The following is a 16,444-nucleotide window of genomic DNA, read 5'->3' on the forward strand; positions in this document are numbered from 1 at the left end:
GCTCGACGAGGCGCTCCTCCTCCTCCCGCAGGAACTCGGTGTAGTGCGAAAGGTCACTAACGCACATGCGGGCATCCACCTTTGCCTCCCGGCTTTGGGCGGCGGTGGCGGAGCGGGTGATGACTCCGGCGGTCGACGGTGAGCTGGCGGCCACGGCGGCCGACGACGGGGTGGCGGCCACGACCACCACCTCCTACCTTCGGGCCGCGGTGGCGGAGCAGGTGATGGCCACAGTGGGCGGTAGTGGGGTGGCGGCCACGATGGCCAGCTCCCGCCTTCCGGCCACGGCGGCGGAGCGGGCGATGGCCCTATCTTTCGACGGTGGTGTGGCGGCAACGGCGGCCGGCAACAGCTGCCGATGGGCACCGGCGGCGGAGAGTGTGGCGGGTGTTCCGCGCACACCAACAGAGACGCCACGCGCACTACACTACGCCGGGGACTGCGCCGCCGCCGCGGTGTAGCCTCCCAGTTGGAGTTGTCCTCTGATGACGGTGGAGTGGCTGAGCGACGACGACGGACCCGTGCCATTGGCGATTGTGGGAGAAGCACACGAGATAAGCTACAGGGATGGAGGGGAAAATGCGACACAGGACTCACCAGCCGTGAGGGTTTTTATAGCAGGCCGGTAAGCATTGGGATTTTTGGGGATTTCACCGAGTCGAGCGGGATGCTTGCGCGGGAACGTGCGAGGTTGCGTGGGAACGGGCTCACCGACGATTCATTGGCGCCACCGTTTGGTCAAAAGAACGCCCCCGCGCGCTGCGCAAGCTTGCACTGTAAGTCGTATGCGGCAGCAGGGTGACAAGACGTGCGAGAGGAGGACGAAAGGCCACGTACAAATACGGTTAATAAAAAACATCTGCAATTTAATTACCTACTATACCACCGTTCTGGTTTATAAGTATGATTTAACTAATAAAATACGAATGCATGTCGCCAAAGATTATATAGTTGGATTTGTATTTGAACATAGTTTCCAATTATATATATTTTTAAACATGTATTAACATTTTGTTGGTTCAATTTGAGGGCAAAGTATGGCACTGAAAATAAAGGACACTATAGACTAGACGGAGGTGGTATCACACGGCCGCTCTCTACGCAACGACACAACTGTCGGTCGGCTTGTAGGCGACCATTTCCTGCGTGTTCAACTGCTCTATGCGTGTGGTTGCTTGCGGTTCAGGTGGCCGTGGTGCGCTCTGCTCGCGTCCCTCCGGGTGCTCTGCCCTCGTCCCTCCACGCGCGCTGCCAGTGTTTGGGGCCGGCGCACGATCACGCACGTTCGTGTGCAAGCGGTTGCGCCGGGCGCGGCGTGATGATGCAGTTACCCGCTGCAAAAACTGCCATGCGGACGCGCCGAGAATCCACGCCGCCTGGCCCCCTTTTATTCCCGCGGACATTTACCTTCATCTCTCGTCTCACACGACACAATAATCACACCCACGAGGACACATACAGAGAGGACATCCAGCGGTTCCAATGGTGCTACCCGTGGCTCCAATGGCGCTCCCAGCGGCCGACGACGACAACGGCGGGCAGTTCACCACGCATCACGTAGTGGACACCCACGTGACGGGGAAGGCTCTCTCAGTGGTGTACACGAACGATCCGGTCTCGGTGGAGAGCTCCATCCAAACTATGGAGCAGTTCCCTGCCGAGGGCAAGTACCGAGTGGTTGGCTTCGACCTCGAGTACACCATCGGTCGTGCCGGGCACGATCAAAAGGTTGCCGTCACCCAGTTGTGCGTGCAACATGACGTCCTCGTCTACCACTTCCACCTTGCCACAAGTCCTTGAGAGTATTTCTCCAGGTTTATCAACAGCTCCGACTACAGTTTCGCTACAGTGGACACCACCAACGATCTAAAAGCGCTCAAGGTTTCGGACTTGAAATGCCCGAATCTTGTCAACATCCAGCACCACTGCAAGGTCTGGGGCAGCGACAAAAACAAACTGAACTCCATGGTTGACCTCACCTCGGCCATCATCGACCCCTACTACGCGAAGATGAAGGAAGAGAGCAATAAGGACAAGAACGCCTGGCACAGTGTGTGGCATAAGAGACTGGATGAACAACATGTCAAGTACCCGGCCATGGACGCGTACACAAGCTACGAGACGTAAAGGCAGATCGTTGACATGAGGAACTGTCTTCTTCCTGACCCAGATGAGGGATCGAGCCACATAGTAGTGGCAGGAGCGTCACAAGAAGTAGATGACTAGACGATCGTTTCTCCTACTTTAGAATACATGCAATTGTTTATTGAGGTGTGTGCGAATGATCTGTATAGTCACTTATGTAATTGGATGTTTATTTCATTTATATATATATATATACATGTTATTCTACTGTAGACAGAGCAATTCACACGGCTTATTAGCAGCAATCGTTTGTGTTATTATTGGTCTTCACACACATTTCTGATTACAGACCTGTTTGCCGCGTATCACACACATCTTGTTCAGTTGAACCATTTCCGTTGTGTTGCCTAATCACACACAGTTCATCCTAGTGAACCATATGCTGTATATCGCACACGCCTTCATCTGGCTGCCTGTTTCTTTTGTGACTCCTCATCCCAAACCGTTAATTGAGCTGAACCGTACGCCCTGCATCGCACACGGAACTAAATTCTGAACCATGTTTGATGCATCTGTCATCGCAAATGTTTTGCACCTTTTTTGACGGGTTTTTTACACAACCGTTTGCGATTATGGCATCGCGCACAGTTTCATCGAAGGGTCTCTGATCGTAGTGTCGCGTTTGGACGATCCTGTAGTAGTGTATAATGCACCAGATGTCTAGGATTTAGAGGAGTCCTCATCTTGTGCGCCAAATCTTGTAGAGTCTTCCTTGTATGCGTCATGGGATGCCCGAAGTGGCCCATTAGTGAACTGCCATGGGGGTCCTCGGCCCGATCCACCTGGTCAGGAGACGATGTGGTGAGTACCCCCTAGTCCAGGACACCATCAATCATTACTATTCATTATTAAAGGATTGTCCCAATGAGGAAAGGATGATGGAGACTATGATTTCCCCACAAGTTGGGATGAGACTCCGGACAAAATAAAAAAAAGGTAGAAAAAAGAGGCCAAAAAGAGCTCGACAAAAAAAGAAAAAAAAGAGGAAATAAAAGAGAGAGAAAAAGAGAGAAGGGGCAATGTTACTATCGTTTCCACACTTGTGCTTCAAAGTAGCACCATGTTTTTCATATAGAGAGTCTCCTATGTTGTCACTTTCATATATACTAGTGGGATTTTTCATTATAGAACTTGGCTTGTATATTCCGATGATGGGCTTACTCAAATGCCCGAGGTTATTGAGCAAGCAAGCTGGATGTACACCCACTTAGTTTTCTACTTGAGCTTTCATACACTTATAGCTCTTAGTGCATCCGTCGTATGACAATCCCCACTCCTCGCATTGACATTAATTAATGGGCATCTCCTTAGCCCATTGATTTGTAGCCGCGTTGATGTGAGATTATCTTCCTTTTTGTCTTCTCCATATTAATCTTTACCACCGTATTATATTCCACCCATAGTGCTATTGTCAGGAACCCGATTCTAAGTCACACCAATCTAGCCTGTAACACCTCATATCACTTTGCGGCCTCACGCACGGTATTCCCACGGGTGTCGCCTTACCATGGCCCGGGACTGTTCGCGTCTTTTGGCTCACGTATATGATAGTGTCGCTAGCATCCATATGATAGAGAACCCGGGCCGACGTGACTAGTCGTGCACCCAAAGTGGCACTAACTTACGGGGACAGGCATACATGAATCAACATCGAGCATGTCGGTCAGCAGCGTGCGAATCCGGGCTGTAACACTGGGCTAACAGGACTCTGGGAACCCGGGCTATAGCAGGCTAGGCAGGACTCCGGATGTCACCGCGTGACATTTCCCCGAAGGGATAGACACAGGAACAAAGTGAATCACATGTCGGCTAGTCAAGTGTTCCGGAGCAGTAGTGCTGGGCTAGCAGGACTCCTGTGAACCGGGCTGTAGCGGACTACTATGGCTCATGGAAGCACAAGACTACATTTCCCCATAAAAGAGGCTACCAAGGATAAACAACTAGGTTGTCGGATCCCACACATACCAAGCATTTCAATCATACACACAATATGCTCGATATGTGTAAATACAACATGGCATCACAACATAACTCTACGACTCAAGTATTTATTCAATAGGCTCCGAGGAGCCAAGTATTACAAACATAGATCTCATGACCCCAACATACAGAGCATACAAACAACAAGCACATGCGGAAGCTTAACTTGTCTGAGTACAGACAACTACAAATGAAGAAGGCTGAGAAGCCTGACTATCTACAAGACCCTGCCGAGGGCACAAGATCGTAGCTGAGGTAACAAGCTAAACGTCGAAGTCCACGCGGAACTACTAGCGAGACTGACGTCTCTCTACAAAAACATAAAATAGGCAAATGTGAGTACAAATGTACCCAGCAAGACTTACATCAGAACTAACTACATATGCATCAGTATCAACAAAGGGGGTGGTAGAGTTTAACTGCAGCAAGCCAGCTTTGACTCGGTGGCTATCCTGAACTACGACTGCAAGTAACTCTTTGAGGTGGCGCACACGAGTCCACATATTCACCATATCAATACACCACTATGGATCCGCTCCCGTCTCCCTACGAGAAGGCCATCCATAGCACTCACGCTTATCTTGCGCATTTTAGAGTATCCACTTTCACTTGTCTATGAATTGTTATAGGCAACCTAGAAGTCCTTTACCGCAGACACGGCTATTCGAATAGATGATGTTAACCCTGCAGGGGTGTACTTCTTCATACATGTTTCCACCACTTAGCGTCTGCACACGACATGTGCTCGGCAGACTTCAAGCGAAAGCCGACGTGGGTGTAGACCACGACCTACCTGAACACTCAAGTCTCTAGTCCAAGTTTATCGCCTATCCAGGTTCATCAGCAGGGAGTCCGGCCGAGGTTTCCACATACGGCCCTGAACGATGTGTACAGGGTTCCGCGACACCAAACGGGCGCCCGGCATACCAGGCCACGTGCCTACCGCATCACAGCCCACCCCTCGGGTCAGCGCTGCGCACGGCCTCCAGCATACTACAAACACTAGAAACTACTTGCAACTCCTGGACAGAGGACTAGGGTGGTTAAGAAGTCGAGCGGGGTCATATTTCAGGGGCCAATGCATGGTAGTAGCTGTTTCATGGATCACAAACACAGAACTCAGTTCCTGAGGACGGTTTCAATGAGACAACCCACCATGTACTCCTACATGGCCTCTCACCGCTACCTTTACCAAATCGTGTTCACACACTTAGCTCACACACAGTAGGACATGTTCATCACCATTCCAATTCATTCCCGATGAATCAGACCTGACTCAACTCTAAGAAGTAGCAGGCATGAAAAACAAGCATGAATGAGTAGGCACATTAGGTCTCAAACAACTCCTACTCATGCTAGTGGGTTTCATCTATTTACTGTGGCAATGACAGGTCATGTAGAGGAAAAGGGGTTCAACTACCGCAACAAGTAACAGATGAATCGTTGTTGTCCTAATGCAGTAAAAGAGAGCAGGAGCGAGAGAGTGGGATTGTATCGGAATGAACAAGGTGGTTTTGCTTGCATGGCACTTCTGAAGATAATATAGCTCTTCATCGGTGTCATCGAACTCATCGTCGGAACATACGTCTGCCGAGGGGGAACAACCACCGGCAAACAAGAGGGAACACAATCAATGCAATGCACAATATGATGCATGATCATGATATGTCAATATGCTGTGATTTGAGCTAATGCAGCTAGTAACAGAAGGGTTTGGGTTGATTTGAACTCAAGGTTCAAATTCAAATTCAAACTATGAATTCAAATAGTGCATTATCATGTTTTCAACTAAACAGTAAGGTTAAGTTGTTTAAACATGCATTAAACCAGTACAGATGGATAGATTGGATTTTTCTGATCATTTTTCATATATAAGTTATTTCATTCTGAGTTACGGTTGATTTTATATGATTTTTAGAAGTTTATATCATTTTCTAAAATAAATAAACCATTTAAGATTTATTTAAATTCCAGAAGAATTATTGCGTCAGCACTACGTCAGCATGATGTAAGCGAGTCAACGGGGGCAGCCTAGGTCAAACTGACCAGTGGGTCCCGCGTGTCAATAGCTAAACTAAACTAGCTAGGTTTAGTTAACCCTAATCTAGGTTTGTTAGCAGGGTGGCCCCACCTGCCATTGAGCAAGGGGAGGTCAAACCCCTGGTCAACTGGGGCTAACGTGCCGGCGTTTAGCCGTCGGCGACGACAGGTGCGGCGGATGGGCTCGGGTTCGCTCCTCCGACGCCCAAATCGACGACGGAGAGCATCTACGAGCTACTGGTGATCCCGCGCATCCAACGGTGCAAACGGGGCGAGCTGGGGTGGCCGTAAAAGTGGCCGGCGACGAGGTTTAGCGGCGGCAGCAGCTCGGGCATTTCTCGGGGTGGCGCTACAGAGCTCGGGAGGAGGCGCTGCGGGTGGCTACGGGCTCATGAGAACGTGTTGAGCACGGTGGTGTGCTCGGACACAAACTGCGGTGGCTGTGGCCACGTCGGCGACTTGGCCGGCGGAACCGAGCTCGCGGCTCCGGTGGAATCGGCGGCTACATGGTGCAAATAACGCGGGGAGGAGAGGTGTTAGTGGCAGGAGCTCACGGAGGTTTGAACGGGGCGGACGACGAACTCGGGGAGGCGTCAGGGAGGGCACACGGTCGCCGGCGATCTCGGCGGCCGAAGCTTGAAGAAGAGGTCGGGAAAGCCGCTGCAGGGCGCGTCCGCTCGTGTGGCTTGGTGGAGACGGTGTAGAGGTCGGCGGCGGAGCTTCTTGGCGCGTCGGAGAGGCGTGTGGAGGCCGGTGGCCGTGGTGGTGCTCGTCGGCGGCGGCGGGTGTGTTCGGTGGTGCCACGCGGAGGGCAGAGGAGGGGAAGGGGTCCAGGGGAGAGAGGGGAGAGGTGTAGCAGGGGTGTTGGCGTCTCCGTAGCGCTCAAATGGGTCCGGGGAAGGAGGAAGCAGGCAGGGAGCTTGCCATGGGCAAGCGCGCGCGCGTCGACACGCCTCTGCCTACTGGCAGAGGTTGAAGATAGCCACTTCGCCTGATGGGCTGGGCCGCCAGCTGGAGTTGGGCCAGGTAGGTCCAGGTAAGTGGCCCATTGGCCTTCCATCTTTTATTTCTTTCTGTTTTCTATTTTTCTGCAGCTTTGTGGCTTTATTAAAAATAGCTAGGCACTTTCAAAAATCACCAAACTGCTCATGCCCAATGTTTAGCATATAACCAACATGGAACATTTCAGTGTAGGATTATTTGGACATTTGAAATATTTTATAGCATTTAAATGCCCAAATGCAATTAACATATGATTTAATCTAGTGACCTTAGGATGACCTAGAAAATTGTGCACCATTTTTGTCAGAGGTTTAAGACCAAGGCAAAGATGATGAACATTTTAGAAGGGCATTTCAGGTTCATTGAAAATAATTTTAGTAAACCGTAGTTGGTTTCAGGGGGGTGCTGGGGGTTTTGTCATCCCCATTTCAACTTTCTGTGAAAAGTAAACATGATGCAACACCAGATGCTAGCACTAGGCATTGTTAGAACTAGGGATGTGACAACTCACCCCTACTAAACAAGAATCTCGTCCCGAGATTCAAGTCGTGAGGTAAGAAGACAGAGGGACACAAGCTAACACAATCTTCACGATCCAGATGTCTTTCTCGAGGGTGTTGATTCACTGCATCACCTTGATCTCGACGTCTTGCTTTGAGAACTACATCCAACATGACAATGAGTAGAAAGGGAGAATTTAGAAGAATCAATCTTCCTGAGGTTCGAGCGACTTAGTATCATCTTAATGATCACAAGATCAACTCACGGAATGGCACATAGAAACATCTCTGGAGCTGAGAGGCAAAAAATGCATCAGGAGGGACGGAAGAAACAATTTGATGAGGGTTTCAAAGTAGCGAGGAAAAATTGCCATGATTCCATAACGGGGCACCTTGGGGAAGGTGACTCGTAGAATTATTCCCTCAAGTGACAAAAAGGAATTACTTTTGATACATAGATCATTGGAACTCTTCTCACCAGCCTGAGGCAATTTACGAATGATCGTTTGACAGAGTTCGGGAGAACGACACACTCAGCTAGAATGGATGATGTGAACTACCTTGTTGAAGACCTAAGGGATGATTTTGCTTGCGCGTGCTCTCAAGAACTTGAGCATTTCTGTAACGCCCACGATGCGGCTATATCTCCCACGTGTCGAGGCACGACTTAGAGGCATAACCGCATAGTGGTTTTGTCGCAAGAAGGGTCATCTTCACACAATCCCATGTAATGAACAAGAATGGGATAAAGAGTTGGCTTACAATCGCCACTTCACACAATACATAAATATTATTCATACATCATCCAAAATACAACCATATAGACCGACTACGGTCAAAATCTAGATGAAAATAAGACAACCCCAAATGCTAGATCCCCGATCGTCCCAACTGGGCTCCACTACTGATCATCAGGAAAAGACACATAGTAACGACCACGTTCCTCGTCGAACTCGCACTTGAGATCGACGCCATCATCTGCTGGCATCATCGGCACCTGCAACTGTTTTGGTAGAATCTGTGAGTCACGGGGACTCAGCAATCTCACACCCACGAGATCAAGACTATTTAAGCTAGTAGGAAAGGATGGTGTAATGAGGTGGAGCTGCAGCGGCAATAAGCATATATGGTGGCTAACTTGCGCAAATGAGAGCGAGAAGAGAAGCAACGGAACGGTCGTCATCTAGCAATGACCAAGAAGTGATCCTGAGCTCCTACTTACGTCATACATAACACAGACCGTGTTCACTTCCCGGACTCCACCGAGAAGAGACCATCACGGCTACACACGCAGTTGATGTATTTTAATTGGGTCAAGTGACAAGTTCTCTACAACCGGACATAAACAAATTCCCATCTGCCTCATAACCGCGGGCACGGCTTTCGAAAGATAATACCCTGCAGGGGTGTCCCAACTTAGCCCATCATAAGCTCTCACGGTCAACGAAGGATAAACCTTCTCCCGGAAAGACCCGATCAGTCTCGGAATCCCGGTTTACAAGACATCTCGACAATGGTAAAACAAGACCAGCAAAGCCACCCGAATGTGCCGACAAATCCCGATAGGAGCTGCACATATCTCGTTCTCAGGGCACACCGGATGAGACATCCTACGAGTAAAACCAGACCTCGAGTTTCCAGGAGGGGGCCCTGCAGTCTGCTCAGTTCGGACCAACACTCGAAGGAGCACTGTCCCGGGGGGGTTAAAATAAGATGACCCTCGGGCTCGCGAAAACCCGGGGGAAAAGGCTTAGGTAGCAAATGGTAAAACCAAGGTTGGGCCTTGCTGGAGGAGTTTTATTCAAGGCGAACTGTCAAGGGGGTCCCATAAATCACCCGACCGCGTAAGGAACGCAAACTCAAGGAACATAATCCCGGTATAACAGTAACTAGGGCGGCAAGAGTGGAACAAAACACCAGGCATAAGGCCGAGCCTTCCACCCTTTACCAAATATATAGATGCATTAATTAAATAAGAGATATTGTGATATCCCAACATATCCATGTTCCGACATGGAACAAACTTCAACTTCACCTGCAACTAACAACGCTATAAGAAGGGCTGAGCAAAAGCGGTAACTTAGCCAAACAACGGTTTGCTAGGAAAGGATGGTTAGAGGCTGACATGGCAAAATGGGATACATGATATAGCAAGTGATAGGTGGCGGAGCATGGCAATAGAGCGAACAACTAGCATAGCAAAGATAGAAGTGATTTCGAGGGGTGGTCATCTTGCCTGCAAGGTTCTCAGAGTTGTCGAAAGCTTGATCCTCGTAAGCGTACTCGATAGGTTCCTCATTCACGAACTCGTCTCCCGGCTCTACCCAAGACAAGAACACAAAAAAATGGAACCACAATCAACAACGAGAAATGCACAAGCAACATGATGCAAAACATGTATGATATGCGATGCATATGCGTGCTCCGGAAGGAAAATTATGAACATGGCAGTAACTTGGCAAACCAAGCATGCCACTGGAAAGATGAGATGATTTCGGTCGAAATCGATATAAAGATCACCGGAAACGGATGCACGGTTTGCAAATGGCAAGCAAAACAAGAATGACACGAATCTGCGATAAACAGCAAGATAGCACTTAAAATGCAACAACCAACAATGCTACAGCACCCCAACGTAGCAACAAAGCACATGGCAGTAAACTGCAGGAGATGCTTGACAAAAGATGAACACTGAGCTACGGCTAGATCACAACATATCAAGCTCAAACAAGCATGGCAAAAATGCAAAAGATAACAGGATCACAGACTTGGTGAAAAACTGGACATGGCAGTAAACAGCATCAGGTAGCAATGTTCGGAGCATGAAATCAATATACTACAGGACCTTAACATAGCAAAACAAGGCATGGAAGTGTTCTACTAAATGCACATGACAAAAGTCCCTTACTGACCATAAGCCAAAAAGGACCAGAAGAGATGATGGCAAGCATGTAAACATAGCAACTTTCGTTATCAGGTTTCAGACTTGGCAGAAAACAGAGCATGGCAGAAATGATAATATGTAGGCCTCTTTGTGAGCTTGATGCACTCACAACAGAGAAACTCACTACAAACCAAGCACACCTACAGCAAGATGGCATGTTTATGAAGCTATCCATGGCAAGAACACAAGCATAGCATGTATGGGTCAACTACAATAAGCTTTGCAAAATTGCATATCATGTTAAGAATCTGCCAGAAATATTTTATAGCAAAAGCAGAGCAAGATTGAGTCATGCTATGGCACTCCATAATTGCACACAATTGCAGGAATGGATCAATTACCACTATATCTACAAAACATCCCTACTGAACATCTCCAAAATATGCATGTATCTCTCTGTAGCATCAAGTTTACATGGCAACAAAATAACAGCAGACGAGGACTTAGAGAAATCACTAAGTCCCTGAAATCAGAAATATTACGGGGCCTACTTTGCATGCTTGTGCTAGTCACCACAGAGATCACAAAAATACATGGACCAAACCACTGGAAAGATGGCATGGCATAATTCAAAACACATGTAGAGCTCATGCCCAAAAGATGCACAGATTAAATGGTACGAAAATAACAAATCTCCAAGTTCTTATAAGAACCAGAGAATAACAGCAACTAGCCCTCTTCCAACAGAGATTTGGGCATCAAGATGACCTCTAATGAACAGGGTGCAATTGAACAAAATGTAGAGCATCACGAGATGAACAATTTGACATATTACACGCACGAATCGGAGCTACATGCACGGAGTTATAGCATCACGAACAGAGGCATGTTGCTGAGAAAATCAGTGACTTAGAAAATATATGGGCACGAGAAAGTCAACGGGGCTACCGAGATCTGGATCGGGATCGTGGTGCTCGGGCCGGCCGGAGCTCCGGTGGCGCTGCTCGCCGGCGGAGAGGAAGGAGAGGAGGCGGGGTGGCGGCGCCGGCGGAGGAGAGGGAGGCCGGCCGGGGCTCGGGCTCTGGCGGAGGGGCGCGGCCCGAGGCGGCGAGTGGCGGCGGAGCACGCGGGCGGCGGCGGCCGTGGCGGCGCGGGCCAGGCGCCTCGGGCGGCGGCGGGGTTCGGACCCCACGGGCCGGATCTGGGCTCGCGGGCCCGCGGCGGGATCGGCGGCGGCAGGGACAGATGGCGCGACGGGATTCGCCGGGGACGGCGGCGCGGACACGTCCGGCGGCGAGGGATTTTGTCCGGGCGCGAGGTAGAAGAAGGTAGGGTTTGGACTGCAGATGTATTTCGGGATGCCCACATATTTATAGGTAGAGGGAGCTAGGAGGCTCTAAATGAGGTGCGGTTTTCGCCCACACGATCGTGATCGAACGACCTAGAGCATGGAAGAGAGTTTGGTGGGTTTTGGGCTGATTTTTAGGGGGGGTTTTGCTGGACACTCAAATGGACTTTGCAGATGCCCGGTTAACCGTTGGAGTACCAAACGACCTCCAAATGGAACGAAACTTGACCGGTGGTCTCCGGGTGGTATATTAAGGCCACTTGACAAGCCTCGGTCCATTCCGAGAAAGTTTGACACCCGCACACGAAAGAAAACAAGAGGGGTGCACCGGAGGAGATAGGAGCGCCGGATTGCAAAACGGACAACGGGGAAAATGTTCGGATGCAAGAGACGAACACGTATGCAAATGCAATGCACATGATGACATGATATGAAAATGCATGACATGACAAAATACAAAACGAAAGATAAAACCCGACAACGGAGGGAAAATCATAACACATAGCCGGAAATGGCAAGAGTCGGAGTTACAAATATGGCAAGTTACATCCGGGGTGTTACAACACTCCACCACTACGAGAGGATCTCGTCCCGAGATCTAGGACTGAAAGAACTCCGGATATTCGGAACGGAGATGGTCCTCGCGTTCCCAGGTGGCTTCCCGGTCGGAATGGTGCGACCACTTCACTTTCAGGAATTTGATTGACTTGTTGCGAGTCTTGCGCTCAGTTTCTTCAAGAATAGCAACGGGGTGCTCATGATAAGACAAATCTTCTTGGAGGTCAATCTCTTCGAAGTTGATAGTGCGCTCAGGCGTCTTGAAGCACTTGCGGAGCTGTGACACGTGGAACACATCGTGCACGTTCGCGAAGTTGGAAGGAAGCTCAAGTTGATCGGCGAGGTCGCCTCTTTTGCCAATGATCTTGAAAGGACCCACGTATCTAGGGGCAAGCTTCCCTTTGATACCGAAGCGACGAGTGCCTTTCATTGGAGAGACGCGGAGGTAGACATGGTCTCCGATCTCGAAAGCCAAATCACGATGCTTACTATCATAGTAACTCTTCTGGCGCGATTGCGCGGCTTTGAGATTATCACGGATGACTTTACACATTTCTTCAGCTTCAGTGATTAAGTCATTGCCGAGAAGTTGGCGTTCACCAGTCTCTGACCAATTGAGAGGAGTACGGCACTTTCTGCCATAGAGAATCTCGAATGGGGCCTTGCGCAAACTCGCTTGGAAGCTGTTGTTGTAGGAGAATTCAGCATATGGATGACAATCTTCCCATTTCATGCCAAAGGAAATGACACAAGCCCTGAGCATATCTTCAAGAATTTGATTGACTCGCTCGACTTGGCCACTAGTTTGAGGATGGAAAGCTGTGCTGAAACGAATGTTAGTGCCCATGGCCTTCTGGAAGGAGTCCCAGAACTTAGAGGTGAAGATGCTTCCACGATCTAAAGAAATCAATTGTGGAATGCCGTGCAAGGAGACAATTCTGGAGGTGTATAGCTCTGCCAGCTGAGCTGCTGTGATGGATTCTTTGATTGGAAGGAAATGAGCCACTTTAGAAAGCTTGTCGATGACAACGAAGATAGCATCATTTCCGCGCTTGGACTTGGGAAAACCAGTCACGAAGTCCATTTCGATATGATCAAACTTCCATTCTGGGATGGCAAGAGGTTGGAGGAGACCAGCTGGTCGTTGGTGTTCTGCTTTCACTCTTCGACAGACATCACATTCATTCACGAATTGAGCAATTTCTCGGTTCATTCGAGTCCACCAATACGACTGCTTGAGGTCATGATACATCTTCGTACTTTCAGGATGAATGGACATGAGAGAATTGTGCGCCTCGTTCATTATGACTTTCCTTAGATCACCTTTAGGAACCACAATCCGGTCCTCGAAGAATAAAGTGTCTCTGTCATCAATGCGATAGCACTTGTATTTGGCAAGACCCTTGTCGATACCACGTTTCACCTTCTTCACCATGGCATCAAGGAGTTGTGCCTCACGAATTTGATCTTCCAAAGTAGGAGAGACTATGAGGTTGGCAAGAAAGCCTTGAGGGACAACTTGGAGATTCAGCTTGCGGAAAGCTTCACAGAGATCCGGTTGGAATGGCTTGAGAATTAAGCTGTTGCAATAAGCCTTCCTGCTTAAAGCATCTGCAATGACATTTGCCTTGCCTGGAGTATATTCAATACTCGGATTGTACTCTTGAATCATTTCGACCCATCGAGTCTGTCTCAGGTTGAGCTTAGGCTGAGTGAAGATATACTTGAGACTCTTGTGATCAGTGAAAATGTCCACTTGTCTTCCCAACAAAAGATGTCTCCACGTTATTAATGCATGGACAACTGCCGCCAACTCAAGATCGTGAGTGGGGTAGTTCTTCTCGTTGGGCTTCAACTGACGAGAGGTATAGGCCACAACTTTCTTCTCTTGCATTAACACAGCACCGAGACCTTGGAGAGAAGCATCACAGAAAACTTCAAACGGCTTGGATTCATCAGGAGGAGTCAAGACAGGAGCTGTGAAAAGTTTCTCTTTGAGAGTGTTGAAAGCAACGTCACACTCAGGAGACCAGACATATTTCACATGCTTCTGTAGGAGGTTAGAAAGAGGTTTTGCAATCTTGGAGAAATTCTCAACGAATCTTCGGCAATAGCTTGCAAGACCAAGAAAACTGCGGAGCTGCTTGACATTCTGAGGCGGTTCCCAATTCACAATTGCGGACACCTTCTCGGGGTTAACAGCGATGCCCTTGGCAGAGATGATGTGACCAAGTAAAAGAACTTCATCGAGCCAAAACTCACATTTAGAGAACTTCGCATAGAATTGATACTCTCTGAGCTTGTCGAGCACCAATCGCAAATGTTTGGCATGATCCTGCTTATTCTTGGAGAAGACCAAGATATCATCGAGATACACCAGGACGAATTCGTTGGTATAGGGGTTGAAGATGAAATTCATCATCCGAGAGAACACTGGAGGAGCATTGACAAGGCTGAAAGATAAGTAGAATCAACGGATAGAAATTGCAAAATATAGTCTTCACAATAGACATTCGAACGAAGATGAACGAATGAATTCCGTAGTAAATCATCACACTTCCATAAGTTGAGAAGCCACTTGAAAAAGATATGGAAACAACATATGAATTCGAAGCAACTCGAATACCACAATATAAAACAAAAACAAGTATTGGCTTGCAGAATAAGCCGGAACAAACATATGATAGAGGTTTCGTCCGAAGTTTTCGTGGTGGGGCCCACACGGGCTCAATCATACAACACCATCATGTACAAGGCTGTGCACAAGACATACGAAGCGTCCCCGAGTCGGCAAAGCCATGGACTCTTTAAGACACTACGAGACCACTGTAAAATCAACCGTGGAAAGGCGGACCACTAACGTCGAACCCCAATCTCATATCATGCATCTGTCAGAAAGATATCCTAAGGCTACTTGAATTCCCACTTATAAACTTCCGAAACTTTCTGGTTATGGAATCTGGTGTAGGGGATACAGGGGACACAAAATATATCACCCAAACTAGCAATCCCTAGATCCAGTTGTATCCATCTGTCAACACATAACCAAGAAACCTTTGGAAATCGTTTACCTCAACCTTCGAAAAACATCCGTTATACAAGTTATGGCAATACTCCTGAACTCCCGCCCCAGTACTGGGTGGCGTCGAGGTGATCTCACCAACAACTGCATAAAAGAGATTTCGATGTCGGCGAAACTCAGGTATTCCAGAACTGCAACGATAAAATTGTGACGACAACACCTCGGAGCTCAACTCCCCAGGAAACTGCCACAACCCCTAAATGACAGGAGGCACCGAGAACAATGTTCTCGTCACAAAACCATCGGAACGATTCCAAGATACCCGCGTGATCCTAAAAATTTTTTTAGTGAAATTTGAGGAGAGAATAGTCAAAACTTCTACGTCAGGAGACCTCACTAGAGCGACGAAGAGACTGAGGAGTAAAAAGAATCCTACTCTCCGATATATATAATCCTAAGACTCAAAACATTTTTGTTCTAGACTCAACAACGCCAGCGATTCGATCAAGCAGGGGGCTCCTAAGTCGGGGATGGCTCTGATTACCAACTTGTAATGCCCCGGACACACCCGCCGGTGGTCGTTACTCCTGGCGGGATCTAGACTGGCCCCACAGATCAATACCAGTCTTTTCTGTGCACTTTGTTCTCACTCGTGCGCACCCGGGAGCAACTTCCCGGTCGGTCACCCATCCTGAAATTACTCCAAGCTGAGCACGCTTAACTTTGGAGTTCTGTCCGAATGGGCTTCCGGAAAAGAAGGAATTCCTTATTGATATGAGTAGTCTATCATCCCTATTAAGCCAGGCTATCACATACACCCCCACTCAGAGGAACCGACGTCCTCGTCGGGCAACAAGAACGTTGCCTCTTGCCACATACGTCTGTGCATTCAGTCCGGTACATGTGCCATGTCGTGTGCCACGACAGGTCACAAACGGCATGAACAATATGACCGCGCACCTGTC

The sequence above is a fragment of the Triticum aestivum genome, chromosome 4D (assembly GCF_018294505.1).
Source record: "Triticum aestivum cultivar Chinese Spring chromosome 4D, IWGSC CS RefSeq v2.1, whole genome shotgun sequence".
Lineage (NCBI taxonomy): Eukaryota > Viridiplantae > Streptophyta > Magnoliopsida > Poales > Poaceae > Triticum > Triticum aestivum.